General features: G+C 44.0%; 1 protein-coding gene across 2 annotated transcripts in view; it reads right to left on the bottom strand.

The window, feature by feature from the left end:
* AMOT (angiomotin) overlaps positions 1–16548 on the bottom strand; it is an 82956-nt gene extending 66408 nt beyond the window's left edge. Inside the window, exon 1 of one of the 2 annotated variants that reach the window (XM_084639659.1) lies at positions 16436–16548. The gene's annotated coding sequence lies outside the window, so the exon portion shown is untranslated. The remainder of the gene's footprint in view (positions 1–16435) is intronic. The other variant, XM_084639661.1, reaches the window with a different exon arrangement.
* Positions 16549–18042: the final 1494 nt, after the last annotated feature.

Here is an 18042-nt window from a genome sequence, read left to right as displayed (position 1 = left end):
GAAGGACAGCCTGATGTGGCCCTTCATCTTTTAACTGCTTTACCCACAAGACTTATTTACATATGTTCATAAATCTATTATAAAAATAATCTGGAAACAATTTCAGGAAAATAAAGCAACCCTCCCCCAGAAATTCCAAAAGCCTGCACATATAAATACACAAGTTTTTTTCTGTAACTGATGCTCATTCGCTGGAAAAATTTAGCAAAAACAAAAGTAGGAACACATGTAAACAATTCATTAACATTCCCACAACATTTACAGCTAGAACAGGTAAACAGAGCACAATATATGCCAGAAGTTATGGTGAGGAGTGTGCTGGAAATACATAACTATAGCTGGATGAAACATTTATAAATAACCCTGAAATATATGATCCCACCACATAACTGCCTACCTCCTGCATCCCAAAAGAAAACTTGTGGCATGGCAAATGGAGGTTCATCAACAAAGCAAAATATTTTTAAATTCACACTGTGAAAAATGGCTTGCCTTGCCCAAGGCTTATTAACCAAAAGTCATCTTCCTCTGTTTATTCAAAAGAACATTAGTGCAGCACTTTTTTAAACCAATCAGAGATAACAGCGTTATCTGAACAGGAAAAGAACAAAGAGAGATGCATGAAATCCAAATTCTCCTCAGAAAACGTTCTTCCTTTGCATCCTCACTCCCCCACCCCTCCAGCTAGCACAGGACTTGTGAGCTATGGCACACACTGACTCAAGTGCTGCCCGATGAAGGAACCTAGCAGTTTTCCACACACAGATCACACTAGAATGTGGGAATTCAGGAAACAGCACAAGAAAGAGGTTCCTAATAACCACGCCAGCATTCTCCGGCCAAGTTATGCAATCACGCAAAGGTTACAATAGGTGTATTCAAGGCAGAGAAGATAAATATCACTGTGGAAAAAATTTGGAGGTAGAAAAATAAATCCTGAGCCCATCCTATTCCTAGAATAGTACTTGATAACCTGGGATCCCCCAACCTATGATTTTTGAGGGGTTGCCACTCTTTGCATTCTTTAAAATGACTTCATTTAAAATTTCTCCCTTCAGTAACCACTGCTCTCTTTTTGTTCTCTTTTCTCCTCAGCAGCTGGAGTTTAGGAAGCTGCTCATATCACCCTCACTAAATGGAACAGATTCCCAGCCAAGCCTAATGTCCACTAAATACAGCTGAGGGGGTGTAAATGCTGCAACACCAGTGCCACCCCCATCCCTGGCATAGAAAGTGTGTTGCTGGTTATGGCCCCTGGGGCCATTATGTCAGCTGAGACTACACAGATCACAGCAGCACTGTGGCCATTCCCCTTTTGCCCCAGCCTCCCTCCTACACTGAAAGCTCCGGGGGGGGGGGGGAGGAGTGGTTATACTGGCTCTCCAAAGCCAGTGAGTTCCCCACTGTGAGAGTGGCACAAAGTTGCCAGAGAAGAGAATATGGCCCTACACATTCATTTCACTCAGAGATTTATGGAATTTCGAGCTAAAGTTGCAGACTGAGTTAAATACTGTAATATGAAAAGATCACACAATCAACAGAAACATACAGGATGGAGCCAGAAAAAGAGATGTGGCTAGGAAGTTTACTGAAGGTAGAGGAGCCAAAGAACAGGTAGTTATGAGAGAGAATATTTCCTTGTCTTGCTCTCCCCATATAAATAAGATCATTAACATCAAGGGCTTTATTCTGAGCGAATGCAGTGGTTAAAAAGGAGTTATAAGAATATTCTGTTTTTATTTTCATCCACAGATCCCAGTGCTACAAAGTTGGCTAAGAATCATTTTTGCTGCTTTATAGAGAACAGACTGGAGGTACAGAGGGGATAAGTGATTTGCCCAACGTTAGTGAGCCAAAGGATGAGCCAGGAATAGAACCCAAAAGACTCATGATGCCTTTCCCATATTTTATCCAGTGGATAACACTACCTACAAGAAAAGTCTCCTTAAAGCTTCCCCTCAGCTGAGAACTGCGCCTTGTAAAAAGAGAAAGGTCAATCCACTTGGCCCAGCAGAAGTGAGGATGAGGCATACATTCAATGTGAAACAGGTCTTCGTACACCATGAGATGGTAATGATGGGTACTTGCATCCCAATGATATTAAAAATTACTACTGTAAAACCTAGCATGTTTGGGGTTATTAGGAAAATTCTGCTTTCCAGAATACAGACATTTGAACAGTTATGAGCCATATCTAATGGAGAGCTTCAATGGAGAGCTTGAAAGCTCATCTCTCTCACCAGCAGAAGTTGGTCCAATAAAAGATATTGCCTTACCCATCTTTTCTCTCTCATCGGCCATACGGTCTTGTTTCCCCCTCTCAGTGCTCACGGGTGTCTTTCTACAGCAGTTTATTAACCTGCTAATTCTACACAATAAAATTTTAATGACCGTGTAATTTAGCAAACTGCTGTGGGGAAAGTAATTACTGTAGAAAACTTTTACATCGGCCTGGTCTACATTACAAAGTTAGGTTGACATAAGCCACCTTGCTTCTACCTAACTGTGCATGTGTCTGCATTTAAATTGGTCTCTTACCCATGTAAGTACCCCATTACAGCAACACAGTAACGCCTTCCTGAGCAGCACTGAGCCATGGTCTATGTACTGAGGTTGACGCAGCGCAAGTGTAGACACTGCATTACTTATGGCAACCCTAACAGTCCTCCAGCAGCTGTCCCACAATGCCCAACACTGACTGCTCTGATCACAATTGTGAACTCTGCTGCCCAGGGGTCACGGAGACTAGAAGGCCCTGTCCCCTTTAAAGCCCTGGGAATTTTTGAAATACCTTTTCCTGATTTTCCAGCTTGGCAAGCATACCTACCTGCTCTCCACTGTTGTGTGCAACTGTCCAGCTTACCATGCCAGCTACACGCTCCAGATGTGCTCCAGTTTGGAGTAGACAGGAGATATTGGATCTCCTGGGCCTGTGAGGAGATCAGATTATGCAGCACAGCTATGGACCGGTTGTAGAAACACTGACATCTACAAGCAGGCTGCAAGGTGGATGCAGGAGAAGGGGTATGACAGAGATCAGCAACAGTGCCATGTGAAAGCAAAGGAACTGCGTGAGCCATATCAGAAGGCCAAGGAGGCCAATAGTCAATCTGGTGCCGAGCCACAGACCTGCCGGTTTTACAAAGAGCTGCATGACATACTTGGTATAGACACTGCATGCCACCATGGATACCTTCAAGGAGCCCAAGACACGGGCTCCTAGTGTAAATAGTGAGGAGGAGGAGGAGGAGGAGGAGGAGGAAAGGAAGAGGATGGGGAACATGTGACCAGGTGGTCCAGCTATGCCATGAGCCAGGACCTGTTTAAGATTCCACCGCAGACCAATTAGTCCCGACAGTCGAGCATGGGTGAGCCCGATGCAGGGTAAGGAACCTTGGGTAAGCGTGCAAATGTGTTTCCCATTACAGTGATGTACTGATGGTGCCCCAACTTAACAGGTCACAGCCATTAATTTTTCATTAATTTACTCTCACTAGAAGAGATAGCAGTACAACAAAGAGGGGTAGCGTTGTTAATCTTCTGTAGAGTTACGGGGGGCGCTAAGAAGCAGTTTGTTTATGTATACAGAGATGACCCTTGAATCCTCCTGAGAGATCTGGATGCAACTGTCACAGATGTACTCTGCAATCATCTGTCAAAGGTTTCTATGGATAGCACCCATATTTATTCCTCCATGGTAGAACACTTTCCTATGCCAGTCAGCCATAACTTCAGCAGACACCATTGTAGCACATAAGCTAGCAGCATGTGGGCCCAGGCAGCTTTTGGGATACCAGCAGTAGCTGTGCTCTCTGTGCCTTTGTTACCCTCAGGAGTGAGATATCAGCTAAAATCGCCACTGGCTGTGGAAAAGGCTGCCAATATTCAGAGCCAACACTGATGTCGGTGAAGTGTCCCCGATGATTCAGCAACATTTGCATAACCATAGAAAAGTAGCCCTTTCTATTGATGTACTCAAAGGCAAGTTGATCTGGGGACACGGGTGCTGTCTATTGCGCCACTACAGTTCGGGAACCCCATTACTGTGAATTTATCCCTTATATCCTGCACATTGCCAAAAGTCACAGCAGGAGACAATTAATGGCCCTGCACACTTGCATGATAACAGCCCCCACAGTGGATTTTCCAATTCCAAAATGATTTCCCACTGACCAGCAGCAACCCAATGCTGCAAGTTTCCACAGTGAGATCGCCACTTGCTTCTCCACTTTCAGTGCAACTCTCATTTTGGTGTCCTCCTGCCCAACCTCCAGAGGTTGGCACACAGATCCAGGAACAAGAAAAGGAGTACTTGTGGCACCTTAGAGACTAACAAATTTATTTGAGCATAAGCTTTCGTGAGCTACAGCTCACCTTCATCGGATGCATGTAGCCTTGTGCATCTGAAAGTTCTGCAGTCACTGCTCGTCATCCCAAGCCTGCATTACAACACAATCCCACCAGTAAGTGCCTGTTTCTCAGGCCTAAAAGCAGCGCTCCATCATCTATAGCTGCTCTGTGAATGCCACCAACAACCTTGAATTGGTTCTCACTATGTTCCACAGCAATCTGCCCTCCAAGAAATCATCATGTTCCCCGCTGATGTGGTTCTTCTTACAGCTCTGCAAATACCATCCAATGTTTGCAACACTTATGACAGTAGTACAGAGCTGTGTATGCCACATGCTTCTGTCAGAGAAGGCTGACGGGGGGGAGGGGGGGATGCATGGGTTTGTGAAATTTTTACAAAGTCACAAAAATTATGGGGTGGAGAGAGTGGCATGTTGAGAAGTTGACCCTTTGCTCACAGGCACCCCTGCTAGACTCATTTCTGTCCCACCACGGACTGCCAAAACTTCCCCAAAAATAGTGCACTGAACAATGGTGAGTTATACATCAGGATACCTACCACACTGTTCATTGACACAAGCACTCCCGGTGAGTATGTGCAGCGCTGATGGAAGGAGCCAAGTACACATGTGCACAAACACTATACTAATTGTGGCGGCTTTATGCCAACATAACTAGCGTCGACCAAAATTTGTAGTGTAGACATGGCCATAGATAGCCTCAGACCCTGTTTATCCCAGGCTTTACACTGAATTGAGGAACATGGTTCCAGCTAATACTAGGATTGGCGGTTTAAACACAGCTCCTTAATCCAGTTCCCAGCACAGAGTAGTTGGGACTTTAGTGTGTGCAGTGGAACAAAAGCAGCCTCACCCACTGAAAATGGAAAACAAAATGAGCGACAATGTTTCCACCATTAATCCCTTTTGGCTATAGCCTGTAAGGGAAGTGCTATAATTAGCAAGCACAGGCCCCCTTTTACAGAGCAATTCGGAAGAAATAGTTAGAATGCTGCTAAGCAATCACCGACTACAGAAAAATTAAATTAAATGTGTTGGCTTCACTCTGGCTATATGCATGCCCAACTCCCACGGATTTACATGGGAGTTTTGCCTAAGAAACGGCTTCAAGATCAGATTCTTAAGAAGGGATTTGATTTAATCATCTCTAAACCAAGTATATTAATAAGGACCTATCTCACAGAGGACCTGTGAGCATGCTGAAATCTTTGGGTGTAAAATACTATTACTGAAGTGTTTTAGGATTTAAAAAAGTTTACTGCTGGACTCTACATAGGATCTGATCTAAAGCCCACTGGAGTCAATGAAAAGACTTCCATTGACTCCAGTGGGCTTTGAATCAGATCCACAGTGGACTGTGTGTTATAAAACAGTGTATAAAAAGGCACTGTAGTGCAGGGGCCGCTTTCCATGCACTTCAACACAGTGATCATTTGATCAAATTAGGTCATATTCATCAATGACTATTTAAATGTGGGAATATCAATCACAAACGCCATTACCAATGATATCAGTAATTATTTGTATTATTATCAATATTACTCTACTGATCTCCTTTTTTCCCCTAATGTCGACACATTATTAAGGAAAGGTGCCACAATAAAAAGTGATAGAGGACATGGAATTCCAGTATAATCAATACTTCACCACAATGAAAATTATACATTATACAATTTACTCTTCCCAACCAAAATTAATGCTTCTGTTCTAGACTGCAGTTTATTTGTCTTAAAGGTCACTTACAAAGAAAAATATTAGACTCGTGCATCTCTTTTTTCCCCTCTTTGTGTTGTACAAAGAAAGCCTATTTTTATATATTATAATATAGATATACACACACACTTTTTTTGCATTTGAAATTAGAATTTGCCCTGTACGACTCTATGATGAAGAACTAACAATATGATGATACCACAAAAGAATGAAAGTTTAGCAAGTGAGAGGGAAAAGGGATGTTTAGTCAGATAGTGTATTGTTTTGTGTTGTTAACAGCTATTTAACTGCAGTGATTATTGAACATTTTGAAGAAAGGAAGCGTTTACTAAAATTTCAATACGAAGTTCTGAGAACTCACAATAGAACATGTTCTGAGACATTCAGCAAGTCCTCCAGAAGAAGCAGACTTCATATTCTTGATATTCCTAAGACTAAAAAAAGGCAAATTTTCTTTTCGGAAAAAAGAAAGATCTTTCAGGCCCTCTTTATACATCATAAAGAAGCAAAGCAACAACAATAACAAAAAAAGAAAAAGAAATAAAGAACATAAGCCCATTTGTATTTAAGTCCTTTGCAGCTCACTTTTAATATTAGAGTCACAGAATTGAGAGCTGAAAGAGATCTAATTGATCTTTTTATCCACCCCCCTGCAAGAATAAGAGTATAGCCTCAATCCTACAATGAGCTCCACACACACAGACACCTCCCGCTTCCCCTACATCTGAGTGGAACTAATTACAGGATCAGCCTATATCCTCCCAATAAAAGCAGCATTAAATATTAAACTGATTCTGAATATTAACTCTGACCAAAAAATTAAAAAGAAGCAGTGAAATGAGAATACATTATCTAAAGAGGAGGATAATCTCTGCTGAGGACAAAACACATGAAACTCTATTCAAAGGTTAGAGAGAGAGAGAAAGAGAGAGAGCAAAAAAGACAACCAACATCAAGTTTTTTTAAGCAAATGGATAATTTTTAGAATTACATTTCTCCTTTGATGGAACTAAAAGCAGCAAGACAGTGAGTATCAGATAATTGATTGAAACTTTATTTTCCTAAAATAAAAAAGTACAGATTTGATCACGGAACAAGGTCTAATCAGATTTTTCCAATCCGTTTGAGATGCTGGTTCTGAGTTCTGACAGAGCACCAGCATCCTCTGCTGGTGATACCAAGTTTAATAGGCCATTTAGAGGAAAAAATGAACGAAGAAAATCAATTCTATTTTAAAAACACAATATGCCATTTTTTTTTAATGGGCTATAAATTTGACCCATTTCAACTTAACAAACAACAGCAACACTAAACAGATTGCTAAACTTTGGCAGACAGAACAGTCACTTTTAAGAGGCCAGATCACCCTAGCAGATCATTATGTTTGGTATCTTTGCCAGCTCAGAAACCATTATTTATAATTTGGTCCATACTGGAATAAATTTAACTGTTGCAGGTAGTAAACATCCTGTTTTTACTGCTGTTCACAGAAGAAAGCACCTATTCTGCGCTACTGAATAGTCCAGACACAATCTGTCAGAACAGGGCTTCCATAATGCTGAATCTTCCAGCTATCCAATCCTCAATTATGGCATTCCATCAATTTCATTACTGCTGTGACAAGTAACAGCAGCACATTAAAGGTGCATCTACACAACACTGTTTTTCCTTCAAATTTCCCACTGTAGAACTGGCATGGGTGCAGCTGTGCCAGCAGTATCAACAGCGGAACAGCTAGTGTAGGCTAGCCACTGGCTTTTTAACTAAAGTGCAGTCCAGACCTGCTCTAAGCCCTATCTGCACTAGAGCTTCCATCATGAAACTGCAACAGCGGTGTGTCACAGGTCCTAATTCTCCTGGTGTACACATAAGCCTTGTCTACACACAAAAGTTATATAGTTAAAATATAGTATCGTTAAAGTGGTACACCTCCCCCAGTGCAGACTCAGTTATACTGGTATTTATACAAATAGAATTGCATCCACACTAGGGTTTGCATCGGTATAACTATATCGGTAAAAAATAAAAATCACACCCCACCCCAACATAGTTATACCAGAACAAAAACTGCATGTAGAGCAGACCTCAGTCAGAAGGGTTAAGACTGGCAAACTGAATCTGTGTGCAGCTCATGAGAGTGTGGGGAATCAAAAGAGACAATGTGAGTTCAGGACAGAGTATTCATTAGCCTTAGGTTTGAGTTTCTTGGGTTTTGCCAGTTTGTTTCCCATTGAACACTTTTCAAAAGTAGCTTTTTGTTCTTCCGATTTCCTTCTTAATATACAGTAATGAAAAGCCATGATATTCAAGCTATTTCTTGGAGACTCGTCTCTTCAATAAATACACATTAAGCTGCTTAAAATGGTTTCTGTTTTGTTGTTTAAATGTCTTGAAAACAGGAATGGGATTCTTTTGATGGATTGTAATGGGCTTGGGACCCTTATATAATATACTTGATCCAAGGATCTCAAAAGGCCTCACAAATATTGGCCTAAAGTATTAAACACATACATAAAGAAATTAATTTTTTAAAAATACATGGGGCTTTGGCATGCATCTCCATCAATTCAACAGTATGAGCCGCACTACAGACCTGCTGCTGGAGTTTTTACCGCTGTGTCTGTTTCAACCCTTGCCTCTGCCTCAAGAGCTCTTTCTTGTTGGCAACATTTAATGAGGGGGCACAGGCTGCAATTTATTCACCAGGCTGAAGAAACCCATCTTCACATCTCTACCACAGCTGACCTGGCCACAGCAGTGGAACAAATCACCCAGTGCTTCTGGATGGAATTTTCAGGAGTTCAGCACCCAACCTACGGAGGTCTTTTGAAAATTGGCCATAAGCATCACAATGGGAGCTGCTGGATGCCAAGCACTTTTGAAGATATGACCTTTAATTAGGTGCCTAAATGGGAGTGGAGCTCTTTTGAAAATCTAACCCTCATGGTGGATGCTTGAACACTCCAAAATCTGGCCTTGGGTTCTTTTATATATGACCCTAAAAACCATGGGACTGGGTGAGGGCTGTTTGCTACATAATTCAGCTAAAACTGAGACAAGGGCAGTGGTTTGGAGAAAGCAGCCAGAACAGTTGGCAGAAGTTGGGGGAGGGGATGGACTGAGTGCTGCAGGGGCTTGGGTCTATTTTACCATTCTCATCTCAGCTGGTAGATATCCTTTATAGTGTATTTTGCATTGTGTATTTTAATTTATGGGACGACCATAAAGACAATAGGACGGACATCTATAGCGAGTTTTATAACCCTAAACCAAATACAATTGTGAGGGCTACCAAGAATAAATAAATAATAATAATGATAATCAATAGTACAACACAAATAGATAAGATTCGACTTATAGCAAAGTCAATTTCAATAGCAATTGGTCCAATGCATTCTGGTTCTGGAGAGCATCATTCTAATAACACTTTCCGCTTACATATAATCCCAAAGCACTTTTTAATCATACAATCACCAGTGAGATGCAGTTAACTCTGGGGTGGAGGGTGACAGGCAAATGACACACAGCATGTTGCACAAACCATGTGGGGAACCAAGGCAGCCAAAGCAAACTCCGACTCTTACTCGAAGTGCCAGGTGGTTTCAAACATGAGGCTCCACACTTTTCAAGACACTGATACTCAGGACCATGGCAGGTATACACAAAGAGATCGCTGCAATATTAGAAGGTGCTAAAAGCAGGAGTCGAAAGAATTCGAGAGGAATTGTGACTCCAGTACAGGACACTTATACCACAGAAAATGTGGACATTTCTCCCTTTTATTAGCTGTGTTGTACCTGCTGGGCTGCTCGTATACCCCTCTCCCCATGCTCATACTAACCCTCACCTCAGTCAGAAATATGAATTCAGTAGTCAGCTCTGGCCCCTGGCCACGCATGCAGACTCCTAAGCTTCGGACATCAAAAGCAAACACACGTAAGAGTCACTGTAACAGGACGGAGGCAGCACAACAGCCTCCCTGTAAAAGAACCTGAATCTTCTATTTGATCACACTATGCAAATATCTAGTTCTACCAAGACTAGGAAATTCAGTGAATTAAAGAGTTAATAAGAGAACCCAATAGTGCCCCACCTACATCCGCTGGCCAAACACTGGCACATGAAAAGAAATGGAAGTGTCTCCTGGGGTCACGGGGAAGCAATGAGCTCTCTACAGACATGCAGTCGAAGAAACTAAAGGTTTCATTGTGTGAACGTGTATTCTACCAGGAATCATCTTCCCTTTCTCCCATAGATGACATTTTAGAGTGTGCTGGAGGACACACAGGGATGCTTGGTGTGACACACAGCCACAGTCACCTCCATAATGCTCACCAAACAATCCAGCACACTGCTTTTCCCCCAGTCTCCTTCCAGCCCATCTCTTCCCCTCCCATTTCTCTGCAATTCATATAGTCCCATACTCTCAGCCTTGGTCTTCACTTAATATTTAGATTGACCTAGCTATGTCACCCAGGGGTGTGAAAAGCTGACCAAACTCCCTGTGTAGACACAGCTAGGTCAATGGAAGAACTGTTCCATCAACCTAGCTACCACCACTCAGGAATGTGGATTACCTACATCAGTATAGGAAACATCTATGCTATGGTGCTACAGTGCCCATACCAGTTTACACATGCCCTGAGTTTCTCTGTTACCATTTCACTTCCTTTGTCTCCTCGTCACTGCTTTCTCTTCCTCCATTCTCTGCCTCCCAGCTTCTCTCCATTCCCCCTCTTCCCTCCATAGGTCAACTCTCTCAGGCATTTAGAATACATCCAATATTACAGTATGTATGTAGGTGATTAATACTTTAAACTTTAACCATGCCTTACATTCACAGTGGCTTTACAGATTTAAATCAAGGTTCCCTGCTTGCTGATTTAAATGATGATTAAAATCAGTGATTTAAATTGCTTTGATTTGAAACAATCCAACCTGCAGTGGGCATGCATAAAGCTGCTTAAATCTTGACACCCACTGCCTAGCTCATGCGTAAGCCCCAGCAGGATCCTCAGATTAGGGGTTCCCCCACAAATCTCATCTGCAGAGCCCAGGTCAGTAAATGTTCTCAGAGGACACCTACCAGATTGGGCCTTGCACAAAACATAGCTCTGGTGATGGGATCACCCCGCACCCCCCCTTATGTCCAACAGGCCAAGGGATAGACCCCCAGTCAACCTTCTGGGGAGCAGGGACTTGAATGCAGGTCTCATGTCCCGGGTGAGTGCCCTGATCACTGGGCTCTAAGATATTCTGAGGAAGGCTACCCTCAATTTTTCCTGTTGTAGCTACTCCACTTTGTATAAATAATTAAATACTCATTGGAACAGCAATTTGAACTTGGTTCTACCACATCCCTGGTGAATGCCTTAAGCACTGGGCAATAAAATTATTCTCACTCACTCTCGCTGGCCCAACAAACATTTAAGCATTTCATACAAAGTGGAACAGCTCCACCAGGAGAAACTTCCACCCTAGATTACCCTAGCCCAGTGGGCGCTATGTTCACACAGGAGACCTGGATTCAACTTCCTGTTCCACATCAGGCAAAATGGGGATTTGAACCCAGGTCTCCCACATCCTTCACCACCTTTATGAGAGAAAGGGCTAACCTGGCATAGGCATCTAAATTCAGAAAAGGAGTCGTGGCTTGTCTTCTGAGTAGGAGGAGGCACCTCCCTCTGGCCCAGAGTTAGGTGGCTAATTCCTTTTGAGGGGCAAGACTTAGGCCCCACCTTTCTCTTCAGCATTTCCCACTGTATAGCTTAGGCAGCTCCTTGTTCAGCTTGCTGGCTTGGTGGATCCCCTTCTTAGGTGCCTAATTTTCCCAGGCATTGTCCAGGAAACCTGATCACCTAATTCAGAGCTGTGGATTCGATTCGGAGGCACGACACCTAAAAATGGGGTGCTGCTATGCTGAGTCTAAGTCCCCTTTGCAGATCTAGCCCTAATTCTGCAGCAGCACCAGGAATGGCACCTAGACCATTGTTCCTTTCTCTTTAGTTCCACCTAAGATTTGAGGCTCCTTCTATACTGGCAATTTTCAAGAAATTTCCCACCCTTGTACTAGGACTGGTGCAATTCCACAGTGGTAGCAATGGTGGGAAAGACCAGGCACATTGTAATGTGAGGCAATGATCTCTTTGGTGAGAAGACATACCAAGAGGCCACAAACACGTACTTTTCCTACACAGTGAGACTGCGGCAATTAGGTCACCATTGAGCATTATCATCACAATCCAGGGCAGACACATTCCTAGGGAATAACTATGACATGACATCAAGCACTCAGACTGCGGAAGAGGATATTGTCTGTAGTGGTACTCAGAGTGACCAATGTAGGGAAACATCAATCCTGGGGTGTTCTGTTTCCAATAGGCAGAGGAAGAGGACAAGATACATAGATCTGGTTTAGCACTAGGATAGGATTCAGAGTTTGGGTTTGAGGCTGACACAGGAGAATTCAGATCCATTTATGACAAAGTGTCACATACTGACCTTATAAAATTTTGGCCCAGCATTCTTCACAAAGTTTCCCTCGTCTTAGGAGTCATGTAAACTGAATTTAGATTCTGAGTTCCAATTCTGGGCAATCTCTAATTTTGAATTACTCTTTCTCTTCTATGAATAGACTGAAGTAGATCCAGGGCCAACTCTGATAGGTTCAGACTCTAGGTTTGAATAAGCTCCCTAACATGCACATACTTATTCGAATGACGGAACTTGGATAAAGGACCAACTGACAGAATATTCTCCCTGAGGCCCCTCAACCCTGGAATTCACTCCCCAGCTCCCCTTCCTTTGGTCTGTAATAACCTAAATACATTAATCTACAAGGCCACAAAGCCCTTTGATTTGAGCAGGTGCTTGAGGAGAATTGAGATTTGGGAGCTAATACGGTATGGAGTTTTATTTGATGTGGAAATTGTGGTTTTGTGGAATGGCTTCTTGTGTGTGGGAAAAGGTCACTGGTTGTCACTGCTGCTTTCATTAACTGGTTTGTATTCTTAACTATCTGTGGAGGGTGCCCAGTGCCTGTGACAGGCATTCTTAATGGGAATAATACTACTTACCTGTTTTGTAAAGCACTTTGAATTCTACTGATGAAAAGTGCTAAAGTAAACACTAGGTATTATTATTATATATTGGAATCAAAATTAGATTAAAGCAGAATCTCTCCTCCCCTGAACAAGTCGTATCTCCTGCTTCTATCACACCGCTTTGGGACTGAAACCAGGCTCTTTGCCAGGATTAAGCCACTAATTTTATGTGAAGTGACAGTTAGTGCCAGAACTTTGGTCTCTGCTGTGGCCCCTTTGAGACATGCTAACCAAGCCGCTGAGGATTCCTCCAGCATAGGAAGGGGCATTACTGAAGAGCCTTGTGCTGCAGAACTAACAGAACCACCCCTAGGAAGCCACTGATGTAGGAACCTTGGGCTGCTCCAATTTATGTGGAGGGGTCTATCAGCTCCTAGCTGCCTCCAAGAGAAAAAAGGAGGTTTAAACCCACCTTGGGTCCAATTTATATGCTATGCTTCATCAGTACCCAAAATCTAGCTTTTACTGCCTAATCTTGCATCCCTTACACAGGTAAATAGCCCACTGAAATTAATAGGATTTATTCCCTGTGCTTGGATTGCAGGGTCATAGTGGATATTTAATACGTTTAACGAAGACAGAATCCCAACCTACTTATTCTCCCAATTTGCCATCACCTCAGTGCCTGGCCTCAAAGATCATTAGGCCCAGACCCTGCCCAAGGCTGCAGTGATTAGCAGGATCCTGACACTTATTCAAGAACAAAGAACTGAAATAAATTTATGGAGCTAAATGCGATTTGCAGGAAGTGGCACAAAACTATAACTACTGACTCTGCTGGGATTATTGTAAACTGAGTGAAAAGTTTGTTCTCTTGACACATCCCAGCTGGTGGGTATGGATTTACTTACTCTCTTTGGAATTTAAAGAGGCCTAGGGGACGGATGGAAAAAGAGAGCAGAATCTTTATGTAGATGCTATAATAAAACTATAATAAAGAACAATATTGTCAGACATATAGATTAACATAATTTGTTGCGGAAGAGTCAACATGGTTTTAGTAAAGGGAAATCATGCCTCACCAATCTACTAGAATTCTTTGAGGGGGTCAACAAGCATTATGGACCAAGGGGATCCAGTGCATATAGTGTACTTAGATTTTCAGAAAGCCTTTGACAAGGTCCCTCACCAAAAGCTCTTATGCAAAGTAAGCTGCCACGGGATAAGAGGGAAGATGCTCTCATGGATTGGTAACTGGTTAAAAGATAGGAAACAAAGGATAGGTATAAATGGTCAGTTTTCAGAATGGAGAGAGATAAATAGTGATGTCCCCCAGGGGTCTGTTCTGGACCAGTCCTATTCAACATATTCATAAATGATCTGGAAAAAGGGGTAAACAGTGACGTGGCAAAATTTGCAGATGATACAAAATTAGTAAAGATAGTTAAGACCCAGGCAGACTGCGAAGAGCTACAAAGGGATCTCTCGTGACTGGGCAACAAAATGATGGGGCCTAAATTAGCTGTTACCACTCAAGAAAGAGATTTTGGAGTCATTGTGGATAGTACTCTGAAAACACCCACTCAATGTGCAGTGACAGTCAAAAAAGTAAACAGAACGTTGGGAATAATTAAGAAAGGGATAGATAATAAGACAGAAAATATCATATTGCCTCTATATAAATCCATGGTACGCCCCCATCTTGAATACTGTGTGCAGATGTGGTCGCCCCATCTCAAAGAAGATATACTGGAATTGAAAAAGGTTCAGAAAAGGGCAACAAAAATTATTAGGGGTATGGAACAGCCTCCATATGAGGAGAGATTAATAAGACTGGGACTTTACAGCTTGGAAAAGAAATGGCTAAGATGGCTAAGGGGAGATAATGATTGAGGTCTATAAAATCATGACTGGTGAAGAGAAAGTAGATAAGGAAACGTTGTTTACTACTTCTCATAACACAACAACTAGCGGGTCACCAAATGAAATTAATAGGCAGGAGGTTTAAAACAAATAAAAGGAAGTATTTTTTCACACAATGCACAGTCAACCTGTGGAACTCCTTGCCAGAGAATGTTGTGAAGGCCAAGACCATAACAGGGTTCAAAAAAGAACTAGATAAATTCATGGAAGATAGGTTCGTCAATGGCTATTAGCCAGGATGGGCAGGGATGGTGTCCCTGGTGTTTGCCAGAAGCTGGGAATGGGCAACAGCGAACGGATCACTTGATGATGACCAGTTCTGTTCATTCCCTCTGGGGCACCTGGCTTTGGCCACTGTCAGAAGACAGGATACTGGGCTAGATGGACCTTTGGTCTGACCCAGTAGGGCCGTTCTTATGCTACAGGTTTGGGGCTGGGGGTGCAGGTGGCACAGGGCAGCCCCACACTTTGGTGTTGGGGAGGGGCATGTGCTCTCTCTGGGCTTTAAGGCAAGCTGGAGGGGGGAGGGAAGCCCCTTCCTCAGTCTGATAAATACCCCCACCCCTCTTGTATTCAAATATCTCACAGTTATTAATGAATAGACAGACACACACACACCCCCCACAAGGTCACAAAAGGAAGCTGTGGTAAAGCCAGGAACTGAACACAGGTCTCCAGGGTCCCAGCCCAGTGCCTTAGCCACAAAACCAGCCCTCCAGCTCCTGCCTCGGCCCACTAGAGTGGAGCAGGGGGAAGAGAGGCCAGACAACCGCCCGCCCCTTTGAACTGCGGGGAGGGCAAGACAGCGCCTCTCGGGCGATACAGGGCGGGCAGAGAGCCAGGAAAGCCAGACTGCACCCGCAGGACTCTGGTGCAGGTGCGGAAAGGGGACAGAAGGGGAGGGCCGCCCCCCGTCTCCTGCGGGGAGCCCGGGGGCGGGGCGGCCCCATCCCCGGGACCCTGGGGAGGGAGTAGCGGGGACTAGAGCAGGGCTTGGTGGGGAGGAAGGGGAAGAGATGGGCAGCGGGGGGAGGCCAGCCCCCCTCTCTCGAGGCTCCGGAGGGAGGGGAGGAAACCAGCCGGTTTTGTTTCTCCCCGCTGCCGTTTGGAGGGAGCCGGAGCCACAAATCCCTCTCTCAGCAAACGCCCTTCAAGCCCCGGGAGGAGGATGGGCGCATCCCCCCTTGGTCGGCGGACACAAAGTGGTTCAAAGGGCAGCGGCGGAAAAGCTCTTACAGCCCGTGCAGAGCCCCTGGGCTGCCGGGAGCCGCGCCCGCCCGCACCCGAGCCGGCCCCACGCCCCCAGCCCCCAGGGCGGAGCGCGGGCAGCAGCTGGCTGTAGCCAGGGGTAGATCCCGCCCCCGGCCCTGTGGGGCAGCGCCTTACCCCGCGGGCACCTGCCCCAGCAGCCGCCCGCCACTTCATCCATCTTGCGCCGCGCCCCCGGGAGGTGACAAAGCCGAAGCCGGCACGAGAATGAGACACACCGAGGCGCTCTGGGAACGGCCTGCCGCCGCTTCGCCGATTAACTTTCACCGGGCGCCGCCAACTACGACTCCCAGCATGCCCCACTGTGGGAACCCGCTGCAAAGGCTGCTGGGAAGTGTAGTTCTCTCCCCCTGACGCGCCCCCAAAGGTCCCCAGGGAGGACGTGAGTCCACAGCGGTGCTGCACTGGGGCGGGGGGGGCGTCTCCGCCCGGATCCCGGCGCCTTGTGAGCCATACTGAAAATAGCCACCGCTGTTATGTGTTTCTGTACACAGAAAGCAACCTTTTGCTTGCATGACTTATGTTAGGCTAAGGCAGAGATTGTCCAATTGACTCTTGGTGAGCTGGCTGCTCCTACTCACTGTTGTTTTATGCCTATGTGCAATATTATAGACAGTACACCCACAGCCCTGCAGAGGGCGAAGAGAGCGTTCACCATAAAGACACGTTCCCTTCCCCAGATTTTATCCAATAAACTACAACCCCAAAAGACTGAGGTTTGTAATGAGTAATTGCCTATGAAGTCTAAATATTTATTACTTTTTACATCTGAGACTGACTGTGGAACCCAATGTGGGACTGGGGGAGAAAAGAAACTAGAAATAGCTTTTTTTAAAAACCCACATATTTTAATCTTAGCTTCCTCTGGCCATGCATGAATAATTACGCAGGTTTTTGCAGGTATGGCTTCTAGCTGACAGCCCTGTCTCATTCAGCCTGCCTATTGACAACACAACTCATTGGTGTGCCACTCTCATTCTTTTGTGTCACTGGGTTGTGGGGGACCAGTAAAAAACTCTCTTTATAGAGCTGCTTTCTCAGACTTTCCAGTGAAAGGTCAGCGTGTGTCCATTAAATAGTAACAGTATTTTCTTCTTCATCAGCAGCACCATAAAAATGGCTCAGACACAAATGTGACTAAGGGCAGCATCCATGCACAGTGATTTCTGTTGTTTAACAGCATTTTTTGTTGGTTGTGCCTGATTCTAGAACTTGCCACTCACATTTAAAAGGTTTCTGTTTCAATATCACTTATCTGAATTAGTTTAGCTTTCAAACCTATGAAACTCACTGCCCCCCAAATGATCCCAAGCCTTCACAATGGGATTTGAGAACTCTCTCTTTACATATGCCGTCCCATGACAACAGGGTCAAAGATATACAGTAAGAGGAAAAGGGAACATTTCAAAATGAGCATACAGATATCCACAGACTAGCTGTAGAAAACTGGTATTAGTAGGCAGTATAGTTCCCAGCCATTTAAAATGGTATGCAACCCTTAATTTTGTTTTAGCACCTAGATACCGCTGTGATTAAGTACCTTATAAATATCTTGATTGATGACTTTAATGGCTATTTCTAATGCATTGCTGGATTTGCATTTTTTTAGATAAACCTTGCAGAGTTTTAAATGATACTCTTCTAGATATGATTTTATTATTCTGCTTTACTTGTATTTGTTTAGAATTTGGTTGGGAGGGCATGATAAATCAAAAACATTAAAG

The sequence above is a fragment of the Lepidochelys olivacea genome (genome assembly GCF_965140295.1).
Source record: "Lepidochelys olivacea isolate rLepOli2 genome assembly, chromosome: 9".
Classification (NCBI taxonomy): Eukaryota; Metazoa; Chordata; order Testudines; family Cheloniidae; genus Lepidochelys; species Lepidochelys olivacea.
The sequence above is the reverse complement of the archived record's forward strand: the minus strand, read 5'-3'. Positions and strand labels throughout refer to the sequence as shown.